The sequence below is a fragment of the Citrus sinensis genome, chromosome 8, assembly GCF_022201045.2.
Source record: "Citrus sinensis cultivar Valencia sweet orange chromosome 8, DVS_A1.0, whole genome shotgun sequence".
Classification (NCBI taxonomy): Eukaryota; Viridiplantae; Streptophyta; class Magnoliopsida; order Sapindales; family Rutaceae; genus Citrus; species Citrus sinensis.
The window spans coordinates 20,455,868-20,472,919 of NC_068563.1; the positions used below are offsets into that span (position 1 = coordinate 20,455,868).

General features: G+C 30.7%; 1 long non-coding RNA gene across 3 annotated transcripts; it reads left to right on the forward strand.

Moving 5' to 3' along the window:
• The first annotated feature begins 593 nt into the window (after positions 1-593).
• Positions 594-4,401, forward strand: LOC127899190 (uncharacterized). 3 transcript variants are annotated; one of them, XR_008051148.1, is made up of 8 exons: positions 594-930; positions 1,012-1,633; positions 1,958-2,052; positions 2,364-2,423; positions 2,850-2,939; positions 3,078-3,140; positions 3,292-3,380; positions 4,028-4,401. It is a non-coding gene; the product is annotated as an uncharacterized LOC127899190 (long non-coding RNA). The 3 variants fall into 3 exon arrangements; XR_008051149.1 differs by lacking the exon at positions 1,012-1,633 and having other exon boundaries at positions 596-930; XR_008051147.1 differs by having other exon boundaries at positions 597-1,633.
• Positions 4,402-17,052: the final 12,651 nt, after the last annotated feature.

Consider the following 17,052-nt stretch of genomic DNA (forward strand, 5'->3'; position numbering starts at 1 on the left):
ATGAACAACAAAAAAACTAAAAGTTGTTAAGGAAGCCAGTTCTTTAAAAATCTATTATTCGTGACGATGCGCTAGTATTTGAAAGTTGGTTAGGCTTGTTCCAGCAAGGTATTGTCCACTAGTTGATGTTACAGAGAAGCCATGGTTTCAAGGGTTCAGCAAGAAAGAAAAAGCTTGGGCAAAGAAGGAAGTGAGAAAAAATATCAAGAAAGCTCGACGACATCGATTGGATCTAATCACTACTAGAAAAATAGCTTTTACTGATACTTGTCTTGTGACACTTTTCTAAAAAGTATCAGTAATTATACATATTTGGATTATTTTCCGTGTTTAACAAACAAGTGTCACTAATTATTAATTCTATGGTGTTTGTAGATTAAACATCAGAGATCGTCGACACTAAGGTATCAGAAACAACAACAAAAAAATCTATTTTTGTTTTAGTTGCGACTCGAACCTAAGACCCAAAACTAAAGTGCTTTATGTTCAACCAACAAACCACCAGGCCAAATTCATAAATTAGTTTGTGTTGAACATGTTGAAATTATCAAATTAAATTAATATAGAAAACAACAATATAAAAGGAAAAGCAAAAAACCCTAAATCAACATAAACATAAAATTCCCTAACTCCTAAATCCATGGCCAGCCGCCTCATCTCTCTGGCGATATCCTTCTTCTTCTTCATACCTCTAAAAATTCTCTTCTTCGAGCCCTAAAATTCAAGGGTCCATGCCATAAGAAATCCTAACACCACTGCTCAAATTCTAAGACCCATACCATACGAAACCCTAACGATCTACATTATGCAAAACATCCACCATGCCGCTATGCCACAAGCTCACAAGACCCGCTTTACATCTCCACATTTTGCTCATTCGTATATGCCATTTGCTTAGGCTTTAAACTTTTATCAATGATCGTTAGCGAGGTAATTTTTCACCCTTCACCCGTTTTGATTTTCTGGTTGGTTAGCGTAGCTTTCCAATTTTGTTGTGTGTTGCCTTGAAAGAAAACGGGAGAAGAAGATGCTTGGTGTTGTTTCCACTAAAAGAAAACGGGATGAGAAGCTTGGTGTTTCCACTAATGATGGTGATCAATCTTGTCAAAATTTGACTTCTAAAAGAAGTCATATTGCAGAAGATACTACTAGAAATCATGTTGCAGAAAAAGAAGATTTGGTTTCTAATAGGACTCGGGTTGCAGAAAATATTGTTTTGGCCTCTGAAGTTCAAGCAACAGACCATTCGATTTCTGATTCTGGAGATCATGTTGCAGAAAATATTGTCGACAATTCTGTTGAGGCAGAAACTCGACAACTTGCAAAATTCAATCCACAGGGTGATGGCTATAATGGGCTGAATGAAGCCTCTGTCTTGGCACTGCAGTCACCAGTTTATCCAGAACAGGAATCGTCATATTCTAATGGTTCTAGTTGCGGTAATAGTTTATTGAATTCTGAATTTGACAGTGAACAGGTAGATGACCAGTTCAATTCACAGAGGGATTTTCAGAATAAAGACTCTCCTAATGAATCTGGGCAGACCACTTCTGACTTCCTCTCATCAAAGTTAGATGAAGGAGTTTACTTGGAGGATGGCAGTGACATGGACTCTAAAACCTTCATTGCATAGGTGACGATATTCTTTCAGTATTAATAGTACTTCAGTAGCATCCAATTTTGTGTCTGATTAACTTGTGCTTATTTTAGGCTTGAAACATGTTTTGTTCATCTCTTGATTAATATCCTACTGTTCAATTTCAATTTGGATTTTGTATGCATATTACGTGTGTGCTTCTTATGGCTTTACTGTATGCTTTTAGTTTGTCTCTTGTGTAAGAAAAATGTCTTTTACTGCTTACAACGATTATAAAATGATGGTACTCTTTCCGGCATTGCTGATTGCTTTTGCTGTTCATTATTTTTATTTTTACTTTTTTCTCTTCCTCAACAATAGGACAGAAACATTCTGGAAACATTTAATGGAGCAAATCAGGCATCTACCCTCCAATTCGTCAAAAACATTAATATTGAAGGAACATTGTTCCAAAGGTACATAGTTTTCATTGCTCTTTAATTGATTTTTATGTTGTTACAATTAATGATGCTAGGAGCCTCTTCACATCTAACTTTCTCAGCATGCTTACCATTTTTTGATTTTCAAACACTTTGACTCAATATTGATAATGAAGCTGTACACAAGATCCAAAAGTTTCTGGATAGTCTTGTCATGAGTAAGAAAAAGATTCCATGCCGTCTTTAACATTTTTTGCAGCTTAATCCAGATTGTTTTATTTTCTTCTTGCTATTAAGCTTCCAGAATGACACGATTTCGCAACGTGATACTTGTGCACATTTTACAGATTTCCCCGGAGCTCCTTAAGAAGTTGAGTACGGATTGCCTGGTTATGCAAAACCACCATGTAAGAAAATTGTGCTTCACGTACGGTTAACTTGCTTTGCATTTGTGTACCTAGATTCAATTTCTTAAAAATGTGTTAAGCTTTATGTTCTAAAACAACCATCTTTTTATTGTTAGATTCAATTCTCTGTTTTAATTTCCTTCATCTTCTGTAATAATGCTAGTCACTCATGAATATCTAGCTCAATGAAAGTGTTGGGTCTAATAAGCGAGCTTTTTTGGAAATCCTGCTTTGTCGTGAGCCTCTTTGATTCATGGAAGAATTCCATTTATATGGACTTCTTGTACAATTGATTCCTTAGATCAGTGCACTTCAATTTTGGGAGACAATGGACTCTAAAAATGTTTAGATTTATTAAATTATTATGGATGATTGAGTAAATAATTTGGTTGATCTGAAATTTTATGTGTTGTACCATTACAACAGTATGGCATTTCACCTGAAAGAATGCAAGCAAACCAGGAGCTAGCTAAGTTTTTTAAGATCTTGACAACAAGCGTGGATGAATATAATAAGGTACAAAAGTAAATATTCCTTTGTTGAATTTATTTTATATATAAACACAGACTCAGGATATATGCCTGAATGCTTGATATTTTAATGGCAATTTATCCAGTGTTATCAATTCTAACTTCTGTTATTAATCATTATCAGGTCTATATCTCGACAGTGCAAGCTTATAACTATCCTGTGACCGCCTTCCAATGACATCCAGAGGTATTAACTTCAATGCTCTTAACAGTGATTTTAGCTGCACCCCATTTACAAAATTGATAAGCTTAATATGGCAGACTGATCTGGTTAATCAAACCTTTTGAGCGACATTTGTGTGCTAAACTCTAGATGTGTGTGACCAAATATGCTGCAGAAAAATGCTTTTGAATGGGGACCAAAAGCAATTCCACACACAGAGGACGCCATTCGGGTGACTCAACAAGCTGCAAACTTTTTTATAAGGTCAGTTCTTATTACCTGCATGATTGTTTATGTTACGAATTTCATTGTTAAGCAAGTGCTGGAATTTCATTGATAGTTTATTTTCTTTTCTTAATGACATATTTTATTAATATATATGAAGGAAAAATAGAAATAAATAATAATATATTGTCATTCGCTTTGGTTATTTAATAATCTTGTCTTGTTAACAAATATCATTAACATACTTACATATATGGACAATTGAATATGCAAACGAATTTATAGTAAATTACATTAATAGTTGTGTTCATAAACTGATTAGGAACACCATGTGGTTAATAATGGGGTTATCTCTTCAGTAAAAGAAATTCAAATTAGGCCTCTACTTTTGAATGTACTCAAACAGTAAAATAATTAAAAAGACTGAGGCTAATAATATCAAACTCTACATTTTTTTTGGGGGGTGATTATGGACTATGGTGTTTGCTGGATCAAAAGCTTTTTTTTTTTTCAAAGATCAGAGAAGTACTTGCTCGTTTGATCAAATTCAACCGGCCATTTATCAACATCAATACTTAAAAAGAAGGAAAAAAAATTTTTTGTCTCTGTATTGCTTGTTAATTTATTTTGCAACTGTTGGAATTTGGCAACCAATTTCTTTTCCTTTTTCTTTTATTTGTTTGCAGATATGATTAATATGTTTAAAGTGTTTCTTCTTCAACTTATATCCCTAACCCATCAAATTCATCGAATGAAGAAGCTGTCCGTGAATGAAGAAGCTGTCTGTGATAATGCATGATCGCAGTACTTATGTTCATGGAGTGAAAAATAATAATCCTTCTAAATTTAGCTTTTAGATTTGGTAAATTTAGCCCTTAAATTCAGCTACGAGTAGAAGGAATTTGATTGGATAATAGCAGTTAAGATTATTCAATTATAAGAATAAGATGTCTTGTAATCAGACGTCTTTGTCTATTGAAGTATTTGGATTGTGTAATATATATTGATAATATTTAAATGTTATGAAAGGTTTTGATATATAAATTGATTTTTGTTCTTATTTCTCACAGCCTTTTAATTCTATCAACAAATCAATGGGCAACATGTCATTTTATATAATAATTTTTTTAAATAATAAATAAAGTAGTGATACTATAGTAACAGTAGTCACAAATACTAATATAGTATTGTAATATTTTGATACCATGGTGTTATTATTTTAGTGATACTATAGTAATAGTAATCACTGACACCACTTACAAGTGTCACTATTTTTCTGACTCCCAGATTACTGACACAATTAATAAGTGTCAGTAAAAGTAATTTCTGACACTATTCTAAAGTCAGTAAAGACCATTTTTCTAGTAGTGAATGTAACAGCACTAGATTTGTTGAAGCAAAACTTGGAAAAGAAAAGATCAAACGAGGAGAGTGACGATGAGGAAATGTAGTCAATTTTTTTTTTTTAATGTATTGGCTGTGCGAATGATTTTTTCTACCCAGTTCTTTCAGTAGCCATTACCTCAATGCAAGGATTAATGACGATATCATCAGTAGTCCCTTCTAAGCAAATTTTGGAAGCCTTCAACCTCAAAACCTAACATAAAAAATTAATTTGAAGGTCATATTATGATTACAGAATAATCTGGATAAGACCAATTGGTCTGTTACAAGGAAACTCTTTGTTGTATGACTGTACAGAAAGAAGCACTATTCTCTTTTATCTCCTACCATAACGCTCTACCATTCACCAAACAAGATCTTCGAACACACACAAGGTAAACTTCATCTTGTACCAAAAACCATGAGCCAAACTATTCGAAACTAATAAAACTCTATCAATTCTCCCTTTCTCCCTTAATCTCTCAAAGATGACCTAAAAACCTCATAGATAAATTATATCATACATTCAGTTTCCCACAATAGTCAAATTATAGCCAACACAAAAACAAAATCAATCAAATATTATAAGCACCCCGGTATTAATGTTCAAATATATCAACTATGTAAGGAAGTGCTTTTGACACCATTAAAAGCACTAATAAAAGAAAAAACAATTAAGCGCTTGATCGAGAAACACTTAATACTGAAGTGCTTCCAGACGAAGCAATCAATATGTATTTTTAAAAAAGTGGTGGAATTTATAAAATATATATTTGAGATGGTTATTAATATCTAGTTAGTAGCTATATTGACTAAAATTCACAAACTCTAATTTGCTCAAATTCGTGATTTATTAAGTATATATGTTTGCACCTGAAAATTGTTATTCAAATGAATATGATTAATACATTATTAAGTTCAACATATACATCGACTGAAACATATATTCTACAATGTACTCCATCTTGTGATAAGTGAAAATTAACATACCAATTGTTGGGTTAAACTCAGGGTATATATTTCTATTATTAGACTAAAAAGAAAGAGCAAAAATAGATCTGGCAAAATGATTAATGATGTGTTTGGTACATGCAGAGTAATTAGCAATCAACATTCAGCAAATGTCATGCATTTTGGAAATAAAACTCCCACACTGCCACAAAGTCCAGTAATTGAAAAAAAAAAAAATCACGAGGAAGAAACTACAAGTTTACTTTTAAAAAAAAGAGAGAAAAAGAAAAAACTAGCTTTACTCTGTCTCTGCTAGACTATATATAGGACATAATTGTCTAAAAGATATGGGTTTTGCTAAAAATAAATTAAGGGCCTACTTCTTTGCTCAAAAAATGTGGGATTAGGGAAGAAGTCGCTACTTTAACTTATTCAAATTTATGTTATTTTACTTGTTTAAATGATCTAAGATCACACCAATTTCGTCAATATTTGCAGGTATTAATTGAAAAGTGGGTTTTATTTCTTTAGTTAAGAACAATGATCTGGTCAATCATGTCATACATCACATTCAATACAAGTTGTCTTTTATTTCGTATTTTTAGGTTTTACAAATATAAATGCCAAGCAATTCAATGGATTTGAACACAATCTTCATTTGGTATTACGGTTGTCCATCTAGTTAGAACTAATTCCTTGATCGTTAGTTTTCCTGATTCTCATGCCATCTAATGACAATTTTTTACTAATGTAATAGTATGTATGTTTTACTTTTGCATTGAACTGGTTTTATAAAATAATTCAATAATTATCTAAGTAACTTGCGCTAAGCTCAAAGTTTTCATCTTTCTCCCTCAAAGTTTTCCAAAGAAAAAAAACCACAACCAAAACAGATGCACATTATCCAAAATTACAAAAATGCTACTTAAAGGAAAAAAGGTAAAAAAGTCTTACATGCAAAAACTCAAGCTAGTCTCATAATTTCTCAAGGGCAGTCCAAATCGCATTCAAACTCTTAGTCTCTTGAATCGCCGTTACTGAGTCCTTACCGTCGAGTCGAAACCCCTTCACTGACACAAACTCGGCTTGGTCTCCTCAGTGACGTTGTTGTAGAGCTTTTTCTTATCGGATTAAAAACTTTGGCAGTCGATTAGGAAGCGGTGGTCGACTGCTGTGGCTTTTATCTTTCTCTTTCGCAATAGGTTAACCAGGGATTGCATTTTGTCTTTTATAATTTTTCTTTTTTTAAAAGACAAATCCCTTTTCTTATATAGATATTTTAAATCGGTTAAATTTTACTTTAAAATTATTTAACCAGTTAACTATAATTTAATTAAATCTTTTTATTATATTAATTATTATAGATCATTAATCTAATATAACTATTCACATCTATTACGGTAAAATTATGGTATTATAGAATTTTCCAATAAAAAATCTTATAATGAATTGTTATAAGAGTCTAGTATTTACACTTATCAAATGGAGATAGTAAAAATTTGAGAAATGGTTAACAATTAAAAAGAGGAATATGATAAAAAAATTAATGTAGAAAAGCAAAGTATCTTTAGAATCCTATCCAATTATGTGGCATTTACATCACATGCCCATTTTCCAAGCAAGGATTTCCTGCTTCCTTGACCAGCACTAGATAATCTTCAGATCCACAGCTATTATCCAATTGATAAAAGATTGCAGTAACTGTTACCACGTCTCTAACTACAATAAAGTCTTCCAAATCAAATTCCACATTTAAAACACCCTTTAACAGCAGTGGTCAACTTTTCTTTTTTATCTTTAGCTCATCCCTTTTTCATTTTCTTACAAAACAATCAAACCCTTAACCACCTAGTGAATCATCACTCTCAGTACCACATGTCTCATATCTATTTTAGCTGGTATAGCTAAGTTACATTATAGTATAACATAATTACATGACACTCAGAGTGAAGCGATAATATAATCTAAGTTACATTACTTGCATCAACTTAAAAGTTGTACGCAGAAACTCAGGTACAGTTGTATTGAATACTATTTTTTAATCATTGGACTCCACTTTGAGTGTCATGTAATTACGGTATAATGTAACTTAGCTACACTCACCAAGTTGAGTGTAACTTAATTACACGACACTCAAACAACCTAATCGTTATTGTCCAAAATCCTCCCTTGATATGATTTACGTACGTGGTGGTCATACAATAATTATTACTTCATTAATTCCTGTCCAATATCTTCACTTGATACGGTTTATTTGGTAAGTGATACACCACTTATGATTTTGTCCAGTATCTTAAAATAACGGTCCATGACATCATTCCATGCTCAAATAACATTTATAGAATTGAGAAATTATAGAATACCTCTGAGATACCATGTCAGCTATACAAAAAATAAATGATATTATAAGATGTGTGCAATTATCTTGAAAAACCAGCATGTAAATAGTAGTTATATAAAATCAACTACAAGTTATACATTCATTAATTAATTATATCACCTCTAATATATTCTAAAATTCTTTATATAATTTATATCAACCACATGAAGTGATTTCATCTTGATGTTGTAGGCACATTTATAAGACCAATAACATTTAAACATTCGTGAATATACACAACAAATATCATCGATTAGTTCATTTGTTTTATATCTTGGAAATATTGAATTTGGTAAGCGTTGGGTTGCGCTTCAAGTTCCAATAAAAACAATATTTGATTCCCTTAATTTATTTCATTAATCTTCACGTCTCAAGTAACTCTATTGTTTTGTTTTCCAAAATTTCCTCATCACTTTTTTTTTAAAAAAATAATCCTTATGCAAGTTCTTTAGTGTTCTCCAATCCCAAATTTTCAACCATAAATTTGAATTTTTAAACTTAATTTGACAAATTGCATGTTAATGTTGTTTTATTTAATTAAGATTAAAGACAAATATAAAATCATTGATTAAATTAGTGTTGCATTGTTTACCTATTGGTGAGCGGTATATATTACAACATTAAATCAATAATCACTACAACAAAAAAGCGCTTTAGCGATGAACAGTTTCGTCGTTAAAACATGCAATTTTTGTCACTAAAGGCTATAACAACGAAAAACATTTTGTAACCATTTCATCATCATAGGATCGTGGCGTTAGGTCTTTGGTGTCGAATTTTTAAATTTCGTCACTAAAGTACTTTTAGCAATGAATCTTGCTTTGTCACCAAAAGAACTTTTAGTAACGAATACTTTTGGAATGCTAAAAGTACGCATTTATCAACGAATAATAATCTCGTGGCTAAAAGTACTTTTATCGACGAAAACTATTTTGTCGCTAAAAGGTATCATTTTTCTTTCATTTATTTATTGTTACTATTCTAAAAATATTATTATTTTTAATATAAATTACAATGACAATTACACCATTATGATAAAAATAGAATTAATTAATTTGAAAAGAATTATTATTATTAATGAACAATACAAAAATAATTAAAAAATTTAATATGCCTTTTTTGAAAGAAAATTGTTACAAATGAATATAAATTTCTTGATTTTCTTCATCTTGATGTAATTGATCTTCAATATTCCCTAGAAATAAATAAACACACAATAATTAGTTAACATAACAAATACAAATTTAATAATAATATAAGTTAGAATAAATAAGACAAGTAAAAAGGAAAAAATTACACCGTGTTAAAAATAAAAGAGAAAAGAAGTAGAGATTAAATTAGAAAATGAGAATTATACATTGAGAAATGAGAGAATTAAAGAATAAAAGTAAATGAATCAGAGAATGAGAGAATGAAAGAAAGAATGAAAGAAATGAAGTAAATAATATATAAATAGGTTATAGGAGTTTTTTGCGATGAAATTTAAAATTCATCACTAAAACTTAATTTTGGCGGAAGCTAACTGGTAAAATTTTTTATATTTTGACATTTTTTAGTGACGAAATATTTTCGTCGCTAAAAGTGCACATTTAGCGACGAAATCTAATTTTCGTCACTAAAAGTACACATTCAGCAACGAAATTTAAAGGTCTTAAATTTTGACGGAAAATCATCCGCCAATTTTTTTTTAAATTTTCACAATTTTTAGCGACAAATAAATTTCGTTGCTAAAACTATTTTTAGCAACAAATTTTTTTTTCCTCGTTAAAACATGATCATTTGACATATTAAAGAGTTTTAGCGACGAACATAATTCGTTGCTAAAACTATTTTTGCAATGAAATATATTTTCATCGCTAAAACATAGTCTCTTAGCATATCATAGAGTTTTAGTGATGAAACTTATTCGTCGCGAAAGATATTTTTAGCGATGAAATATATTTTTGTCGCCAAAACATGCTTTTTTGGTATATTAAAGAGTTTTAGCCATGAAATGTAATTTTCATTGCTAAAATTACACATTCAGCGACGAAATTCAATTTTATCACGAAAAGTATTAAATTTTGACAAAAAATCATCCATCAATTTTTTTAAAAATTTTCAGAATTTTTAGCGACAAAAATTTTTTCCTACTAAAACATGGTCATTTGATATATTAAAGAGTTTTAGCAGCAAATAGATTTCATTAAGAAATTTATTTTCGTCGCCAAAACATGCTTTTTTGGCATATCAAAGAGTTTCAGCGATGAATATATTTCGTTTCTAAAATAATTTTTAGCGACGATATTTATTTTCGTTGCTAAAACATACTCTTTTGGCATATAAAAGAGTTTTAGTGACGCAAATGATTTGTCAAATTTTGGTTGCTAAAGAATTGGGTGCCAACTTTTTTTTTGTCGCTTAATTGTTTGGCGACAAACCTAATTTTTGGTCGCAATATGTCACTCTTTAGCGACGAATCTTTCGTCACTAAAAGTGATAATTAAATATTCTATTTTCTACTATGACTTTAGCAACAAAAATGTTTTTCATCCGTAAAGACCAATATTCTTGTAGTGAATATTAACAATAATTAATAATAATAATAATAATTTTTGAATAATAACAATCACAATAATTAAAATACAAAATAATTATTATTACAATACTCAATTAAGAACTTTTAGTAATTTATGATAATCTAACTAATTCTGATTCTGATTCTAAAATAAAATAAACCCATCAATGGGAATGGAGTCTATTTCAATTTTGATTCCTATAGCTCAAATAAATTATTGTGACTCTAATTTCTCATTGTGATTTCTAACCCATTCTTATTCAAACTCATTCCAATTCTAATTTAATAAATGTACCAAAAGTTTATTACCCGTTACTATTCTATAATGGGGCTTGATTATTAATGCATTTTCGCTTGGCAATCAGCTTCTCTTCAAATCTTGCAAAAATTGAAATATTTTGACTTAAAAGCAACCTTAAGTCAAACGCATTGACACCGTTTCTACCTACAATTTTACTTTGTAGAGGTTATTTAACTAAAGGGGAGGGGTTATTTTAACTTAAATTTGTGGTTTAGAATTTTAAGACAAATCTTCATTCATTTATTTTAAATAATCCAATGATAAATATTTAAAGTCAAAGTAGGCGTTTAGTGGTGATTGATCATCTACTATTGGATTGCTTGAAATTAATAACATAAAATGTGTGTAAAAAATTTAATTCAAAATTTAAATTAAAAATACCTTAAGCCTTACTGTATACTTATCCCATAATTAATATTAAATAAATAGGTAAGCAAATATGTATCGTTCACGTTCTAAATAGGTTGACATCGAGCTACCAGATGATTTACCACTAAAAGAAGCCCTCGCCATGGAGAAGACCTTGCAATACAAGATTGAGAAATTCCCAGAAGTTGAAAGTGCATTTGCTCATATTGACTTTGAATGTGATCACAAACCGGAACACATGATTCCCAACAAGCCATGATTTGTGATGACTTATGACAATGCTTGTAACTTGCACCACTTATTGGTCATGAAACTGTTGAAGATATTATTTTACTAATTAAAAAATTAAATATTTGGGTTAATCTTTAGTGTCCAGCATTTCTTTCAACTTAAAATACTGAAAACTAGGCCTTCGCCTCTATGTCATTCCACCATTTACAACCATTCAAGACCATTTCTTCTCAATTCATCTTTATAATGTTTGTTTCTCAAAAAAAATAAAAATTAAAAAATTAAAAAGCCAAATTGATCATTTTTTTTATGATTAGCTTATTGATCACCACAATTTGATCCATGTTTCACTCCTCATTATGTGCCAAAGATTGTTCTTCATGTAATTTCAGTTTCAATCACCACCTATTCTGTCTGATAATAAATATCTGAGTGCAACTTCCTTTAGTCAGGGGTAAAAGCTCGTTTAGTCTCTATATTTTGAAGTTAGTGTCCGTTTAGTCCCTATATTTTTAAAAATACCTCAAATCATCCCTACCATTAAATTATTGACACTTTCGCCATTATCTTTTGTTCCTTTTAACTTATTTTTATAATATTGCCCTATTATAATAATTTTTTAGACATTATTAAAAAGAAAAAAATAACCCTATTATAATAATTTTTTTAGACATTATTAAAAAGAAAAAAATAAATTACCAGTTTAACACCAAAAAATAAAATAAAATAAAATATATATATTAATTTTTGTGGAAGACACTCTTGAGTTAAAATATTAATTTTTCTAAAAAAATTGATAATGTAATTTTTTACGATATTAATTTTTTAGACATACGTGAGCTTCCACAAAAATTAATATATACCTTTTTTATTTTTATTTTATTTTTGAGTTTAATTTGATAATTTAATTTTTTTATTAATATCCAAAAAAGAAATATTATTGTAAAAATGTAATATTGTAAAAATAAGTTAAAAATAATAAAAAATAATGGCATAAGTGTCAATATTTAGTAGCAGGGACGTTTTGAGGTGTTTTTAAAAATACAGGGACTAAATGGACACTAACCTCATAATATAGGGACTAAACAGGCTTTTACCCTTTAGTCAGTGATGCTACAAAAATCAATGTGTCAAAATCAATTATATTCAATTAAAATACAAGCTGATCTTTAATACTGAATCCAAGAAATGTAACATTGAAGGTGGTCAGCACTTTTTGTGGTAACCGTGAAACATATTGGCGCGTAAGACAGCTAAGAAAGTAACAGATTTGCTAGGACTCTAGCAACGGCAAATTGGCGACACAATTTTTTATTGCCTTCATTATTATGCCTATGGCTGGGCCAATAACCCACAACCCCAACCCAAACTAAAATTAAATAGTTTAAATAAATTTGGATAAATTGAAAATTTATGAATAAGCCTTTTTACGCTTCTCAAAATTCCTTATAAAATCTCTTTTTCATTGAAATTATTTAAATAACTGAAGATAAATTAGCTCATTTGTTATTTTGAATGGAATTTAATTAAACAATGAAGTAAATTATTGTTTAGACCCACCCTATTTCATAATTTATATTTAACTAAAAAATTTAAAAAAAATTATAAGAATTTAGATTTATGAAGATAAAGATTATGTAATAGAAAGAAAATAATTGAAGATTTTATGATTTATATGTATTTTATAACTAAAAAATTAAAAGAAATACTTTTTTTAAAGGTAAATTTTTATGGGGAGATGGTTAAATGCTCAGAACACATAAATTGAACTCTTAGCAATCACGTGACTGACAATTGTTTACATAAATTTCCAATTTTTTTTTTGAAATTTAAAGATCTGCATAACATATTGGCGAGCACAAGTGACCGGGATGGTCAAGCTTTACCCTGAGCTCCATTTTCCCAACACATTCTGCATATTAAAAAAAAAAAAATCATGTTATTCGATTGTGTGAAGTTTATGCTTAATTTTGTTTCAATTAGTTGGTAGGCTTTACTTGAGCCGTTTTCAGCCAAAAAGAAAAAAAGAAAAAAAAGGGGTCATTATCGGTACAAGCACTATAATTAAGATCTCCAGCTTCCTCACATGCCCATTTACCAAATCAAATTGTGAGAAAATATTAAACACATTTTGGATTGTACTAATGTTTTAAAGGTAAAATATTGTTGTGAGAGATAAAATTAATTTTGTAAGAGGTAAAATTAATTATGTAATGGAATTTGAAAATAGGAAATTTTTTCCCCTAATTAATCAATATGTATTGTTGTAGCCATATCATTTTGATTGATGGAATAATTTCTATATTGACCTACAGAATCTGCTGAACGCACATATCCAACTTTCAAGAATGGATATTTTATGCTATCTATTTCAGTCTTATTTGGATTTGATTCGGGTTGAATTTGAAATCTATTTGTATTGGATTCAAACCAGATCTAATTGATTTCATACGGCAATTGCACATTAAAAAAATAATAATAAATATTGAAAACAAAAAAAAAATCTGTTCAAAAAAAGAAGAAGCAAAAAGACAAAGCTATCTTATGTCCTAAGTAACCAAAACTAAGATGCCCTAGTTGACCTATTCCAAGATCTTAAAATTAGAAAAAAGCAGCAGCAGTCGCGCGATTTCATGTTATAAATTTCATGAACACATTTTTAAACACAATCAAGACATCATTAAGGTAGAATATACGGTAATGTTCATAAACAATGTTATTGAAACACACAAAACGACAATACTATTTATGCTACAGTACTGTCATTTCTTTCATGATGGCGTTTTGTTGATTGTCAAATATCATTATTCATATTTCGTTATTTCATTGTAGGGGGCACCGATAGGCATGTAATGTCACAGTTTGTAGAAATGCTCAGTCTCAGCTGCGTGCAGCAGCAGCAGATGATGTGAAGCAACTGATTCTAGAATCAAAAGATGATGACTTGCTTCCACCTCAATGTTGTGGATTATGAAAGCATGCCTCAAGCTCTTCCCCTACAGACAGAGTAACACTTGCACCACCAAACACTTGTACTTCGGCCTGTATCTGCATGCAAATTCACAGAGGTCATGGTCATGAGTTTAAGGGTGAAATACAAAAGGGACTGTAATTTACAAGGAAACCCCCATTAATGTGGTTAAACCAAAAGTGATGGCCACTGCTGCGTTGTTTCTTCTTATTTGTGCCAATTTGAAGTCTAGCTAAGAGTGAACAGACACAAATTTGCCTAAGCCATACTTAGAGCTCCAGCAATTAAGCTGGCAACACCCACTACAGGCATTGCTTTGGACTCCTCCTGCTTGATAGTATCCACTCCTATTACTTGTGAAGATGTTAACATAATGCCATCGCTGGCTTCTACGATTGCTGCTCTAATCAACTTTGAATAGTCCTCGCTGTTGGCTGTTTCTACTGTTGACTTAGTGCTGGTGTTCGTAGATGGTTGGCAGAAAACTCAAAAAAAGAGAGAATACAAAAGTGGATTGTGTCCTTTAAGTTGCTTTCTACCACATCGTTTCAAAAGAAATTTTACCAACATATCTCTAATTTGGAATTGGTATGTAATTAATGTAAGCATACTTAAGTATAATTTCTAAATACAAACATAACATGCCCATAAAAATTAAGAGCGGAAGTTTAGAATCGAACTTCCAACCATTGAAGTGTTTGCTGCTGATTTTGATACTTCTAAAGCCTCTATAATCAATAATGATGGTGTAGCATAAGTATTTTTTATTTGATTAAAGACCTCAGGGACCAAAATCATTTCCACCATCTCCTTTTAACATGTCATCTTTCCATCAAAGATGAAGTATTAAAAAAAGTTTGTTTTTAAGCCATCATTACAACTGTTAGCTGGCATTTATTTCTCCAAACGTAGCAAATTGAACTCAATGAAATGTCGGTCCACGTACTAGAAACTCTTTTTAGAAGACACATCAACAGCCAGGTATCCAACATTCTCCCACTTGGACCAGACATTTCACTTGATTTGATATTTGCATATATCAATTCTTTAGACTTAAGAAATATAATACATGAATCATAGCGATAGGTCCTCTAAGAACGAGTATTATCTTCCATGTATTACAATGCATCATTTTCTTAAGTCCAGCCACGTATGATAACTTTACTTAATTAAAAAAAAACCCCATGTTTATTCTTGGTCCAATAAAATTGACATTTTCTCAATATAAATGAATGTGCACATAAAGACGAGAAAACATCACAATAAACAAAAACAAGAGTCTCAGTTATATTACATTGCATATACAATGAAAATTACATGATGGAACCAAGTCTCATTCGATCTACATGATCCTTAAACTTCTGTGGTGGCATACCCTTTGTTAAAGGATCAGCAATCATCAATTCAGTGTTAATATGTTTAAGGACCATTTTCTTTTCTTTAACACATTCCCTTATAACTAAATATTTAATGTCGATGTATTTACTTCGACTTTCGCTTTTGTTATTTTTAGCCACAAAAACTACAACTAAATTGTCACAATATATTCTCAATGGCCTTGAGATTGAATAAACAATTCTAAGCCCAGATATGAAACTCTTCAACCATACACCATGCGAGGTAGCCTCAAAACAAGAAATGAACTCAGCCTCCATAGTGGAAGTAGCAGTCAAAGTCTCTTTATAATTCTCCAAGATATAGCTCCACTAGCGAGCATAAAAATATATCCTGATGTCATTTTCGTGAATCAACACAGCCATCAAAGTCTTAATCGAAGTAGCCAATTACCTCTAGATTATCAGTTTGTCTATACATAAGCATTTAATCCTTGGTTTCCTGAAGGTACCTCATTACTTTCTTTGCAGCTTTCCAGTGGTCTAAACTTGGATTACTCTGATATCTTTCCAAGATTCCAAGACAAATGCAATATCAGTTCTTGTACAGACTTGAGCATACATCAAGCTTCCAACAACAGATGCATATGGAATATTTTTTATATGGAATATTTTTTATTCGTTCCCTTTCAAAATCATTTTTAGGGCATTGGTTTAAATTTAACCTGTCACCTTTCACAATGGGAGCTATACTAGGTGAACAATTTTTCATCTGAAATCTCTTCAAGACCTTGTTGATATAAGTTTCTTGAGACAGGCCCAAAACTCCTCGAAATTTGTCTCTATGGATCTTAATGCCTATGACATAAGATGCATCACCTATATCTTTCATGTCAAAATTCTCAGAGAGAAATTATTTTATTTCACAAAGCAATCATTTATTATTGGATGCAAGTAGAATATCATCCACATATGGGATAAGAAAATAAATTTTACTCCCACTGACCTTCTGGTATATACATTGATCCATAAGGTTCTCTACAAATCCGAATGAAGAGATAACATCATGAAATTTTAAATACCACTGACGGGAAGCTTGTTTCAATTCATATATGGATTTTTTAAGCCCGCATACCAAACGCTCACCATTACTAGAGGAGAATCCTTCTAGTTGTTTTATATAAACCTCTTCTTCTAGATCTCCATTGAGGAATGTTGTTTTCACATCCATTTG